This window comes from Taudactylus pleione, unplaced genomic scaffold, assembly GCF_031769625.1.
Source record: "Taudactylus pleione unplaced genomic scaffold, aTauple2 ptg002615l, whole genome shotgun sequence".
Classification (NCBI taxonomy): Eukaryota; Metazoa; Chordata; class Amphibia; order Anura; family Myobatrachidae; genus Taudactylus; species Taudactylus pleione.
The window spans coordinates 170,293-184,893 of NW_028286993.1; positions in this window are offsets into that span (position 1 = coordinate 170,293).

A 14,601-nucleotide genomic window follows, 5' to 3' on the forward strand; every position below is an offset into this window, starting at 1 on the left:
GCTATTTATTAGATTAATCGAGTACATCGAAAGGCGAATGAACTGCTCGCAGTGCTTGTGGTAGGATTTATCTACCGCAATCATGCGAGCAGTTCAGGCTAAAAGACAACCAAGTGACGTGGTCGATGACGCTGCTTTGTTAATTATGCACACCCTTAAAACGCCCGTTTTGACCGTTTGGCACGCCTGCGCTCGGATCTCCACTCCCCGTTTTCAAGCACCTTCCCCTGTTACCACCCACAAACGCCTCATTCTGTCACTCAAATTAGCAGGCATTCGCTATTTTGCGAGCACACAATTTCCGACCGCAATGACTGGTTCGCGCATGCGTATTACAACGCATGCGCAGTTGTGCGAACATCGCTCGGAGCGAACGAGCGGCCGCTTACGAGCGGCTCTGAATCAGGCCTACAGTCCCCTGTGTATAATTACAGTAACCTATGTATGATTACAGTCCCCTGTGTATGATTACAGTAACCTATGTATGATTCCAGTCCCCTGTGTATGATTACAGTAACCTATGTATGATTAGTCCCCTGTGTATGATTACAGTCCCGTGTATAATTACAGTAACCTATGTATGATTACAGTCCCCTGTGTATGATTACAGTAACCTATGTATGATTCCAGTCCCCTGTGTATGATTACAGTAACCTATGTGTGATTAGTCCCCTGTGTATGATTCCAGTCCCCTATGTATGATTACAGTAACCTATGTATGATTACAGTAACCTATGTATGATTACAGTCCCCTGTGTATGATTACAGTCCCCTGTGTATGATTAACGTCCCCTGTGTATGATTACAGTCCCCTGTGTATGATTACAGTCACCTGTGTATGATTACAATCCCCTGTGTATGATTAACGTCCCCTGTGTATGATTACAGTAACCTATGTATGATTAGTCCCCTGTGTATGATTAGTCCCCTGTGTATGATTACAGTAACCTATGTATGATTAGTCCCCTGTGTATGATTACAGTAACCTATGTATGATTAGTCCCCTGTGTATGATTACATTCCCCTGTGTATGATTACAGTAACCTATGTATGATTAGTCCCCTGTGTATGATTACAGTCCCCTGTGTATGATTACAGTAACCTATGTATGATTAGTCCCCTGTGTATGATTACAGTAACCTATGTATGATTAGTCCCCTGTGTATGATTAGTCCCCTGTGTATGATTACAGTAACCTATGTATGATTAGTCCCCTGTGTATGATTACAGTAACCTATGTATGATTAGTCCCCTGTGTATGATTACATTCCCCTGTGTATGATTACAGTAACCTATGTATGATTAGTCCCCTGTGTATGATTACAGTCCCCTGTGTATGATTACAGTAACCTATGTATGATTAGTCCCCTGTGTATGATTACAGTAACCTATGTATGATTAGTCCCCTGTGTATGATTAGTCCCCTGTGTATGATTACAGTCCCCTGTGTATGATTACAGTAACCTATGTATGATTAGTCCCCTGTGTATGATTACATTCCCCTGTGTATGATTACAGTAACCTATGTATGATTAGTCCCCTGTGTATGATTAGTCCCCTGTATATGATTACAGTCCCCTGTGTATGATTACAGTAACCTATGTATGATTAGTCCCCTGTGTATGATTACATTCCCCTGTGTATGATTACAGTAACCTATGTATGATTAGTCCCCTGTGTATGATTAGTCCCCTGTGTATGATTAATGACCTAAAATACAACAATAAATCATCCACATTTTACATTAGAACAGATCCATTGATAGGTTGAAAAGATTGTAAACAGTCATATAAGGCCTGAGAGAAGATATTGGGGTTACCTATGAACCCATCGGAAACTCGTGTTCCTGTGTGGTGTTCTTCACTTTGCAGTTCTTACTTATGTGTCCCGCCTGGTTGCAGTTAAAACATGTTTTGAGCGGGGTGGATGACAGGATTGTTGTGGGATTTGAGCAAGAGGGTAAGGTGGTGGGTATGGGTAAGGATATGGAGGATAAGGGTATGGTGGGAGGTATGAAGTTTGTGGGTATGAGGCCTGTGGTTGTGTATGATATGTGGGGTAAGGATGTGTTTGCTGTGGTGTGGGATTGGTGAGGACGTGTAATTGTTCAGGTGCAGGTGTGTGTGTGGGTGCAGGTGTGTGTGTGGGTGCAGGTGTGTCGGTTGGCTGTGATGTTATTGTCATTCCTTCCAGAGCTTGGATACTGACAGCCATTAGTTTCTCGCTCTGGGTCTCTCTCTTCCTTGTGATATTTTTATCATGTTCTATGGCAGACTCTATGAGTGTATCTATTGTAAGTCCCCGCCAGCCAGGCTGCGAGGTCTGAACCCGAGTCTTTAAATCGTCTTTCAGACCATCCATGAGTACCGTGACTATCATTCCCCTGTGGTGAGTGCTATCTTTAATATCTTCTAATCCAGTGTACTGGGTGATAGCCTGCAGAGCCCGGTTGCAATAGTCTTCTGCAGATTCACTCTCCTTTTGCTTGATTGTGAAAATTCTGTTCCAGTTAACTATTACTGGAAAATATACACCCAATTGAGTCACAATGCGGGAAATGTTACCTTGGTTCACTTGGTCTGTTAAGGGAACGTCACCATCCAATACACAATCCATGATAAATTTTTGTCACGTCGGTATTGCGTGGTAGACAGGCCCTTAACACCACCCACCAATCTTTATTAGTTGGCTCATGAGAACTACCCAAATTTCTCAAAAATCTTTGACATTTGGCTAATTCCTTTTTGGGATCGGGGAAATCATTTATGATGGAATTTAGTTCTGCTCTTGACCAGGGACAATGCATTACTACTTCCCTCATGCGCACTATACCGTTCGCGTCTGCATTTCCATTCGGAACAGTTATCGTCCGAATGGGATGCAGACCGGCAGCGTTGCTACCTCTGACCTGGTTACCTGGCTGGGGGTTTAATCTGCTGCTGCTACGTATGGTATTAACAACTTCCTCTACAGGTGCAGAGGGTGTTAACACTTCCCTTGCTGTTACCGATGGAGATGGCGGCACCACCCGTGATTGTGGTGATGCAGCATCTATCATCTGTACAGCATGGGAAATGGCAGACATTACAATAGGCTCATCATCCACATCATAAACATTTTCTTTATGGTTGCTTAAGAGAGGGTACAAATTGCTTGTTACATTTTTATGGGTATTTTTGGTAATTGTACTTGCACCTCCATCCACATAAGGTGGGTGAGGTGAGCGTGAACTGCTGGCAATACTCTCCACGACGCTACCTTGCCGCACGTGCGCGCCATTTTGCAGCTCGCCCGTATTGCAATTTAGCGTCGCAGATGTATTTTCTGGCAATGCGCTCGCAACGCTAGTTTGCGTCGCTTGCACATTTTTAAGCCATGCACCCCCTTCATGCTGCCACAATTTTAAACATTCAAAATATTTGACCTTTTTCTCTCGGGAGCGCACCAGACTGATGTGATCCCGGACATTATCTAATACATCCTTATCAAAACTACCAATTCTGGGAAATGGTCTAACACTCTTCCTCGTCATATTAAACCATAAATCACAATACCTCATTGCATAAGTACCGTACTTAGTATGCATAATACGACGGGCCGATCCGATCAGCGCCTCCATTAGCAGCACATCATTGCCTAACATCTCTACTGTTTGCGTGGCTCCCATTCTGAGACAACTCCTACGCTTTTCAATAATTATTTAAACTGGTGAAAGACAATCAAGATACTTTCACTTACCTGTGGACAATTTAAATCGGCGGCGCCCACACACCTGGATAAGATTTGAAAAAGGCAACTTCCACACCCGGATAAGATTTAGTAAGGCAACTTCCACACCTATGAGAGTTTATATGTCGGCCGCTCCCACGCACTTCTCTACAACAAAGACAACATGTACACCTGCTACTGTGTATAGAACGGTAAAGCTGCTTACCGAGTGGCTAGACTAACCCTTGCACCTAGCCCTTAAGGATCATACGATACCCTTAACTGTCCAACACATACTCACTGTTACACACTTTTTCCTGCGCAGAAAAATAAACGTTAACCTAGATATTGGTAACAATTGAAAAAGGTAAACCTCGACGGCTTTGTTTAAACACGTGGCAGTAGAACCGGAAGTACGTATACACTATTGTGCGACCAGTCGCATACACAATAATGCGACTACCACACAACTGTATAATGACTTTTTAACTGCGTACGCAAAAGTGCGTCTTTTACTGTGCGCAAAACTGCGACTCAGCCGCGTACTCAATACTGCGGCACCCCTTTAAACGTTAGGTTCTATCAACGGAGGAAAACAAACTTTTTCCTTTCTTGTCCCTGGATTCTAGTCAGCTTCCTTTGCTTACACGAAAACGGATAGCGATTTTTCAGCACAAAGCGGTTGCAGGAAAATCCTGCATGTGGCCACTCCACCCTTTGCTGAGATATCGATAGCCGTATGTGCCGTGTGAGTAGGTAAGTGACTTCACTCGATGAGCCCCCATCTGGCGATATTAAAATTAACCTCTATATACCCCTGCCTATACCTTCTAAAATCCTTCCCGTAAACCTCTAAGGATGACCCTAATTTGCGTATGCAGTCATACCATAAATAAAGACAGACCTGGAATCTGTGGTTCCAAAGCACAAGTGTTATTCAAGTAAAAGTACAGTCAGTTACACGCAAGTGATCCAGACACAATTTAGGTGCAAAAGGAATTATACAGACCCAAGTACAGTATACATACGCAGCGCTTCCGGACCCGAAGATAGGCATCAGCAAGAGACCCCTCGTCATTCAGCATTCAGCAAGAAGACTAAGAACCCAGCATTGGAGCACACATATTTATACCCCCCCAGAATAGACTAGACAATAGAGAAGTTTGCTGCTGATGTCATTGGTTCCCAGGGGAGAAGCATCTGTTACAGAGCATTTAACAGGCTGGTTCAAATAGACTCTCCCTGCCTCTAACAGTTGGGGATCTTTCCCTTCCCGCCCCCTGTAACATCCTAAAAAGTTGTTCATGAAATATACATTTTGTTGCTTGTAGTCTCTGCGGTCCATAACTCGAGAATGCATGATGCGATCTCCCCACCGATAACACCGGAATATTGTGGAAAGAGTACGCATCAGTACGAAACCAAACAAGGCTTGTTTAGCATGTATAATACCTTAGTTATCAAATATCTTTACTTCACAGCATTTATATTAACCAAACAAACTTAAATCTTATATCTTAAAGCTAATGGAACCTTGTAAGTGAATATGTCATGTGTGAGTGTACAGGGTTTGATATAAAGACGCTAGTTAACTGGGGACAGATGCGTGCGCATTTAGCTACTAAACGGTAAGCATAATGTGTGTATGTGAAATGGTGAAAGATGTAATCGCATGATGCTAATAATTGTGCATTCCCTACAGGGCGTCATATTAGCAGCTCAATTGTGCGTAATGTGCAGTGTTTATGCATGAGATTCCATCTATGATGGACTTAACATATATACATATATACACAAACACATATCATTCCTCACTCACAGTTTCAGACTGCAATGCAAATGTGACTTCCAGCTGTGAAGCTAGGCCATTCTGTCTAGGTATGAAACTAAAACCTGTTTAGGATTCAGACAAATCCAATTCTGTAGATCAATGCCTGGATTATATTACAATTGCCAACAGGGATTCCCAATTTGTATGTAAAACACTCACAGTTTCTGGTGCATTGTCTATTCTATTTAGATTATCAAAAACATTGCCATCTGTTCTTAGCTTGTGAGTTGTAACTTAAAGTGACGCTGGTTGCAAAATGGCGTCTTGCAGATTCTTGTTTCTAAAATGGAGTCTAGCTGCCATTCGCAAGATGGCGTCGCGCACGCTTCAATTTTAAACTGATCTTGTCTCAGCCAATTATCCAGCTTTGACAATACTGAGGTAAATGTAGAACTGCATTACAACCCTGACCTAGAAGGTACCATCATATAATGTATAAGATTTAGACGTGCATGAAATGTATTATTAAAATGTCTTAAATAATGTAAGTCCCTATTCCCCCTCAAGACTTCTTTTATAGGTTAGGTGCATCCCCACATCTTTCCCATGATCTCCCAAGATCTACGGTGTGCGTATAGGGGTCATTTTATCTCCCTCCCAGAGACACATTATTGATGGTTTAAGAACCACCTTGTGCCATCCCATAATATGACATTAAATAATATGTCATAGTGTTAGCTAAAAAAATTTAATTGTAAAATCAGAGTGTGATAGCATGTTGTTTGCTATCAAAGGGTGGACTGTCGAAGTTGGATAATTGGCTGAGACAGAATCTGTTTAAAATTAAATATGCACAACGCCATTTTGCGAATGGCAGCAAGACGCCATTTTGCAAATGGCCGCCCAGAGTCATTTTATCGAACCTCACACATAAGTACATACGGCGATGCTATTATTTAGCGTCGTGTGACTCATAATAGAAAGATGTTAAAATTCCTCATTATATAAATACAGACAGTTACTAAAACATATAATATGATCAACCCTGCAAAACATGTACCACGGTGTAATCCACAAAACACGTAGTTGCACAATGCTAACTAGTGTCTTTTCTCAATACCCCAATACTTACACACTTCACACTTACATAAAAAGGTTCCCTAGCATTAAGGTTAATATTTAAGGTTTTATTCATTATCAGTAATGTTGTGAAACACATGTTAGTTGATATATGATAAGCAAGCGTGTTTGGTGTCATTCTAAACCACTGTGTCTTTGCAGATTTCCGGTTTCATCGGTGAGGAGATTGCATCATGTGTCTGCAAATTATGGATCATAGAGACATTAAAATGTATCCTGTAATGCAGCCAGTTTAGATTTGTTATGCAGTGGGAAAATGGACACAAAGAGCTGTTGGAGGCTGGACTGTGACCATACAAATTGACCTATGAACTGTACTGTAACAGAAGAACCAGGAAGAAGAACCAATGAAATCATGCCAACCTGTTCTATTGTATTGCCTATCTCTGTAAGAGTATATATGTAGGCTCTCTGAAACTAGATGCTAGTCATCCTTTCTTTGCTGTTGTCGGAGGTTTCATTTTGATGCCGGCATCTGGATCCAGAGCGCGTGCGTATGTAACCACTGTACCTTGTGACTGTATAATTTGTTTGCGCTAATTGTATTTAGATCACACCGTGTAACTATCTGTTTTTATGTTGAATAATAACTTTTTGTCCTTTGGAACCACAATCAAAATCTGAAAGCTATTAATTATTGTGCGACTTATAACGCTAAATAGCATCAATTTTAGAGTGTATAGATAGGTAGGAATCGGTAGTATGTATGATTACAGTCCTCTGTGTATGATTACAGTAACCTATGTATGATTACAGTCCCCTGTGTATGATTACAGTTCCCTGTGTATGATTACAGTAACCTATGTATGATTACAGTCCCTTGTGTATGATTACAGTTCTGTGTGTATGATTACAGTCCCCTGTGTATGATTACAGTCCCCTGTGTATGATTACAGTCCATTGTGTATGACTACAGTCCCCTGTGTATGATTACAGTCCCCTGTGTATGATTACAGTCCATTGTGTATGACTACAGTCCCCTGTGTATGATTACAGTCCCCTGTGTATGACTACAGTCCCCTGTGTATGATTACAGTTCCCTGTGTATGATTACAGTAACCTGTGTATGATTAGTCCCCTGTGTATGACTACAGTTCCCTGTGTATGATTACAGTCCCCTGTGTATGATTAGTCCCCTGTGTATGATTACAGTTCCCTGTGTATGATTACAGTCCCCTGTGTATGATTACAGTCCCCTGTGTATGATTACAGTTCCCTGTGTATGATTACAGTCCATTCTGTATGACTACAGTCCCCTGTGTATGATTACAGTCCCCTGTGTTTGATTACAGGGCCTGATTCAGACCCGGTCACAAATGCTGAGTGCTCGCAACCGGGTCGATGGTGGCCCAGAGCGCATGCGCATGACGGAGCCGGCTCCGTCGTGCGCATGCGCGAGACCCGGATAGCGACGGGCAATCCATCGCTCCGGGTCTCGTACCAAAGGGGGCGTGCTGTCGATGTTGAGTGACAGCACGCCCCCTTTGGTGGGCGGGCCGGGGAAGTGGCTGCCCAAACGGAGGCGTTCCCATGTGAACGCCTCCGTTTGGGGGCGGCCCCACTGACATCACTCGAGAGATTTCGGCTCTGTTAGAGACTAAGGGCCTGATTCAGAGCCGAACGCTCTGTCCAGAGCGCTCGCTCTGAATCAGGGCCCTCCTACCTGAAAATGGAGCGGCCTCCTGGCTCGCATAGCTGTGGGTGACCACCCACAGCATATGCGAGCGGCCAAAAAAGATGGTCGCGATGGTCAAGACCATCGCGACCATCGGGCTTGCGACAAGACCCTGCGGTAGGGTCTCGCTGCGCAAGCCCAGGAGTGATTTTGGCTCTATCAGAGACAAAATCAATCCCACTGACATTACTGATGTCAGTGGGGCCGGACCCAGACGATAGGCGTTCCCATCAACATCATAGGCGTTCCCATCAACATCGACAGCACGCCCCCTTTGGTGCAAGACCCCGAGCGACGTATTCCTCGTCGCTCGCCGGGTCTCGCACATGCGCACGATGGAGTTCCCTCCGTCGTGCGCATGCGCATTCGCCCAACATCGACCCGCTTGTGAGCGTCCTTTGCTCGCGAGCGGGTCTGAATGACCCCCTAAATCTCTCTGGGGCTTGCGGCAACGAGACTCTACCACAAGGGTCTCGTCGCAAGCCCGATGGTCGCGATGGTCTTGACCATCGCGACCATCTTCCTGGCCGCTCGCTATAGCTGTTCTAAAAGAAAAATAGCCTGGCCCTGATTCAGAGCGAGCGCTCTGTCAGAGCGTCCGGCTCTGAATCAGGGCCACATTCCCCTGTGTATGATTACAGTCCTCTATGTATAATTACAGTCCCCTGTGTATAATTACAGTCCCCTGTGTATGATTACAGCCCCCTATGTATAATTACAGTCCCCTATGTATAATTACAGTCCCCTGTGTATGATTACAGCCCCCTATGTATAATTACAGTCCCCTGTGTATGATTACAGCCCTCTATGTATAATTACAGTCCCCTGTGTATAATTACAGTCCCCTGTGTATGATTACAGCCCCCTATGTATAATTACAGTCCCCTATGTATAATTACAGTCCTCTATGTATAATTACAGTAACCTGTGTATAATTACAGTCCCCTGTGTATGAATACAGTTTCCTGTGTATGATTACAGTCACCTATGTATGATAATATGATTACAGTCCCCTGTGTATGATTGTGTCTGCCCCATCCCACGCGCTGTACGCACGTCTGCCTCCATCCTGCGCGCACACCTGCCCCCATCCTGCGCGCACACACCTGCACCCATCCTGCGCGCGCACACCTGCCCCCATCCTGCGCGCGCACACCTGCCCCCATCCTGCGCGCGCACACCTGCCCCCATCCTGCGCGCGCACACCTGTCCCTATCCTGCGCGCGCACACCTGCCCCCATCCTGCGCGCGCACACCTGCCCCCATCCTGCGCGCGCACACCTGCCCCCATCCTGCGCGCGCACACCTGTCCCTATCCTGCGCGCGCACACCTGTTCCTATCCTGCACGCGCACAACTGTCCTCGTCCTACGCGCACTGCACACACCTGCCCCCATCCTGCGCGCGCACACCTGCCCCCATCCTGCGCGCGCACACCTGTCCCTATCCTGCGCGCGCACACCTGTTCCTATCCTGCACGCGCACAACTGTCCTCGTCCTACGCGCAGGGATACATGCAGCTCTGTGTACCCTTAGAATTTACTATTCTTTCCATCCTACGCGCACATCTGTCCTAGTTTGTACAGCTGCCTTTATTACGTGTAGTTTGTACAGCTGCCTTTATTACGTGTAATTTGTATAGCCGCCTTTATTACGTGTAGTTTGTATAGCCGCCTTTATTACGTGTAGTTTGTACAGCTGCCTTTATTACGTGTAATTTGTACAGCTGCCTTTATTACGTGTAGTTTGTACAGCCGCCTTTATTACGTGTAGTTTGTACAGCTGCCTTTATTATGTGTAGTTTGTACAGCTGCCTTTATTATGTGTAGTTTGTACAGCTGCCTTTATTACGTGTAATTTGTACAGCTGCCTTTATTACGTGTAATTTGTACAGCTGCCTCTATTACATGTAATTTGTACAGCTGCCTTTATTACGTGTAATTTGTACAGCTGCCTTTATTACGTGTAATTTGTACAGCTGCCTTTATTACGTGTAGTTTGTACAGCCGCCTTTATTACGTGTAGTTTGTACAGCTGCCTTTATTACATGTAGTTTGTACAGCCGCCTTTATTACGTGTAGTTTGTACAGCTGCCTTTATTATGTGTAGTTTGTACAGCTGCCTTTATTACGTGTAATTTGTACAGCTGCCTTTATTACGTGTAGTTTGTACAGCTGCCTTTATTACGTGTAGTTTGTACAGCTGCCTTTATTACGTGTAATTTGTACAGCTGCCTTTATTATGTGTAGTTTGTACAGCCGCCTTTATTACGTGTAGTTTGTACAGCCGCCTTTATTACGTGTAGTTTGTACAGCCGCCTTTATTACATGTAGTTTGTATAGCCGCCTTTATTACGTGTAGTTTGTACAGCTGCCTTTATTACATGTAATTTGTACAGCTGCCTTTATTACATGTAATTTGTACAGCTGCCTTTATTACGTGTAGTTTGTACAGCTGCCTTTATTACGTGTAATTTGTACAGCTGCCTTTATTATGTGTAGTTTGTACAGCCGCCTTTATTACATGTAGTTTGTACAGCTGCCTTTATTATGTGTAGTTTGTACAGCCGCCTTTATTACATGTAGTTTGTACAGCTGCCTTTATTATGTGTAGTTTGTACAGCTGCCTTTATTACATGTAGTTTGTACAGCTGCCTTTATTATGTGTAGTTTGTACAGCTGCCTTTATTACGTGTAGTTTGTACAGCCGCCTTTATTACGTGTAGTTTGTACAGCTGCCTTTATTACGTGTAGTTTGTACAGCTGCCTTTATTACGTGTAATTTGTACAGTTGCCTTTATTACGTGTAGTTTGTACAGCTGCCTTTATTATGTGTAGTTTGTACAGCCGCCTTTATTACATGTAATTTGTACAGCTGCCTTTATTACGTGTAGTTTGTACAGCTGCCTTTATTACGTGTAGTTTGTACAGCTGCCTTTATTACGTGTAATTTGTACAGCTGCCTTTATTACGTGTAGTTTGTACAGCCGCCTTTATTACGTGTAGTTTGTACAGCTGCCTTTATTACATGTAGTTTGTACAGCTGCCTTTATTACATGTAGTTTGTACAGCTGCCTTTATTACATGTAGTTTGTACAGCTGCCTCTATTACGTGTAGTTTGTACAGCTGCCTCTATTACATGTAATTTGTACAGTTGCCTTTATTACGTGTAGTTTGTACAGTTGCCTTTATTACGTGTAGTTTGTACAGCCGCCTTTATTACGTGTAATTTGTACAGCTGCCTTTATTACGTGTAGTTTGTACAGCTGCCTTTATTACGTGTAGTTTGTACAGCTGCCTCTATTACGTGTAGTTTGTACAGCTGCCTTTATTACGTGTAGTTTGTACAGCTGCCTCTATTACGTGTAGTTTGTACAGCTGCCTTTATTACATGTAATTTGTACAGCTGCCTCTATTACGTGTAGTTTGTACAGCTGCCTTTATTACGTGTAGTTTGTACAGCTGCCTTTATTACGTGTAATTTGTACAGCTGCCTTTATTATGTGTAGTTTGTACAGCCGCCTTTATTACGTGTAGTTTGTACAGCTGCCTTTATTATGTGTCGTTTGTACAGCTGCCTTTATTACATGTAATTTGTACAGCTGCCTTTATTACATGTAGCTTGTACAGCTGCCTCTATTACGTGTAGTTTGTACAGTTGCCTTTATTACGTGTAATTTGTACAGCTGCCTTTATTACGTGTAGTTTGTACAGCTGCCTCTATTACGTGTAGTTTGTACAGCTGCCTTTATTACATGTAATTTGTACAGCTGCCTCTATTACGTGTAGTTTGTACAGCTGCCTTTATTACGTGTAGTTTGTACAGCCGCCTTTATTACGGGTAGTTTGTACAGCTGCCTTTATTACGTGTAGTTTGTACAGCCGCCTTTATTACGGGTAGTTTGTACAGCTGCCTTTATTACGTGTAGTTTGTACAGCTGCCTTTATTACGTGTAGTTTGTACAGCTGCCTTTATTACGTGTAATTTGTACAGCTGCCTTTATTACGTGTAGTTTGTACAGCTGCCTTTATTACGTGTAGTTTGTACAGCCGCCTTTATTACGTGTAGTTTGTACAGCCGCCTTTATTACGTGTAGTTTGTACAGCCGCCTTTATTACGTGTAGTTTGTACAGCTGCCTTTATTACGTGTAGTTTGTACAGCTGCCTTTATTACGTGTAATTTGTACAGCTGCCTTTATTACGTGTAGTTTGTACAGCTGCCTTTATTACATGTAGTTTGTACAGCTGCCTTTATTACGTGTAGTTTGTACAGCTGCCTTTATTACGTGTAATTTGTACAGCTGCCTTTATTACGTGTAGTTTGTACAGCTGCCTTTATTACGTGTAGTTTGTACAGCCGCCTTTATTACGTGTAGTTTGTACAGCCGCCTTTATTACGTGTAGTTTGTACAGCCGCCTTTATTACGTGTAGTTTGTACAGCTGCCTTTATTATGTGTAGTTTGTACAGCTGCCTTTATTACGTGTAATTTGTACAGCTGCCTTTATTACGTGTAGTTTGTACAGCTGCCTTTATTACGTGTAGTTTGTACAGCTGCCTTTATTACATGTAGTTTGTACAGCTGCCTTTATTACATGTAGTTTGTACAGCTGCCTTTATTACATGTAGTTTGTACAGCTGCCTCTATTACGTGTAGTTTGTACAGCTGCCTCTATTACGTGTAATTTGTACAGCTGCCTTTATTACTTCTAGTTTGTACAGCTGCCTTTATTACGTGTAGTTTGTACAGCCGCCTTTATTACGTGTAGTTTGTACAGCCGCCTTTATTACATGTAGTTTGTACAGCCGCCTTTATTACGTGTAGTTTGTACAGCCGCCTTTATTACGTGTAGTTTGTACAGCTGCCTTTATTACGTGTAGTTTGTACAGCTGCCTTTATTACGTGTAGTTTGTACAGTTGCCTTTATTACGTGTAGTTTGTACAGCCGCCTTTATTACGTGTAGTTTGTACAGCTGCCTTTATTACGTGTAGTTTGTACAGCTGCCTTTATTACATGTAGTTTGTACAGTTGCCTTTATTACGTGTAGTTTGTACAGCCGCCTTTATTACGTGTAATTTGTACAGCTGCCTTTATTACATGTAGTTTGTACAGCTGCCTTTATTACGTGTAGTTTGTACAGCTGCCTCTATTACGTGTAATTTGTACAGCTGCCTTTATTACGTGTAATTTGTACAGCTGCCTTTATTACGTGTAGTTTGTACAGCCGCCTTTATTACGTGTAGTTTGTACAGCTGCCTTTATTACGTGTAGTTTGTACAGCTGCCTTTATTACGTGTAGTTTGTACAGTTGCCTTTATTACGTGTAGTTTGTACAGCTGCCTTTATTACGTGTAATTTGTACAGCTGCCTTTATTACGTGTAGTTTGTACAGCTGCCTTTATTACATGTAGTTTGTACAGCTGCCTTTATTACGTGTAGTTTGTACAGCCGCCTTTATTACGTGTAGTTTGTACAGCTGCCTTTATTACGTGTAGTTTGTACAGCCGCCTTTATTACGTGTAGTTTGTACAGCCGCCTTTATTACGTGTAGTTTGTACAGCTGCCTTTATTACGTGTAGTTTGTACAGCTGCCTTTATTACGTGTAGTTTGTACAGTTGCCTTTATTACGTGTAGTTTGTACAGCCGCCTTTATTACGTGTAGTTTGTACAGCTGCCTTTATTACGTGTAGTTTGTACAGCTGCCTTTATTACATGTAGTTTGTACAGCTGCCTTTATTACGTGTAGTTTGTACAGCTGCCTCTATTACATGTAATTTGTACAGCTGCCTTTATTACTTCTAGTTTGTACAGCTGCCTTTATTACGTGTAGTTTGTACAGCTGCCTTTATTACATGTAGTTTGTACAGCCGCCTTTATTACGTGTAGTTTGTACAGTTGCCTTTATTACATGTAGTTTGTACAGCTGCCTTTATTACGTGTAGTTTGTACAGCTGCCTTTATTACGTGTAGTTTGTACAGCCGCCTTTATTACGTGTAATTTGTACAGCTGCCTTTATTACGTGTAGTTTGTACAGCTGCCTCTATTACGTGTAGTTTGTACAGCTGCCTTTATTACGTGTAGTTTTTTTTTTTTTTTAAATATCTTTTTTTATTGAACAGCAATAAAACAGTTATACATTGCACAATCCAAGAATTAGAGAAAATAAAATTGTCTGATAAACGACTAGTCTGTTTCTTGGAACAAACAATATACAAACTACTGTTAATCTTTTCAAACTTTTTTTGGAAAATAGTACAAATATAGATTGAAATTATGTCAAAGTACAAAGAAACAAAGTACTTGA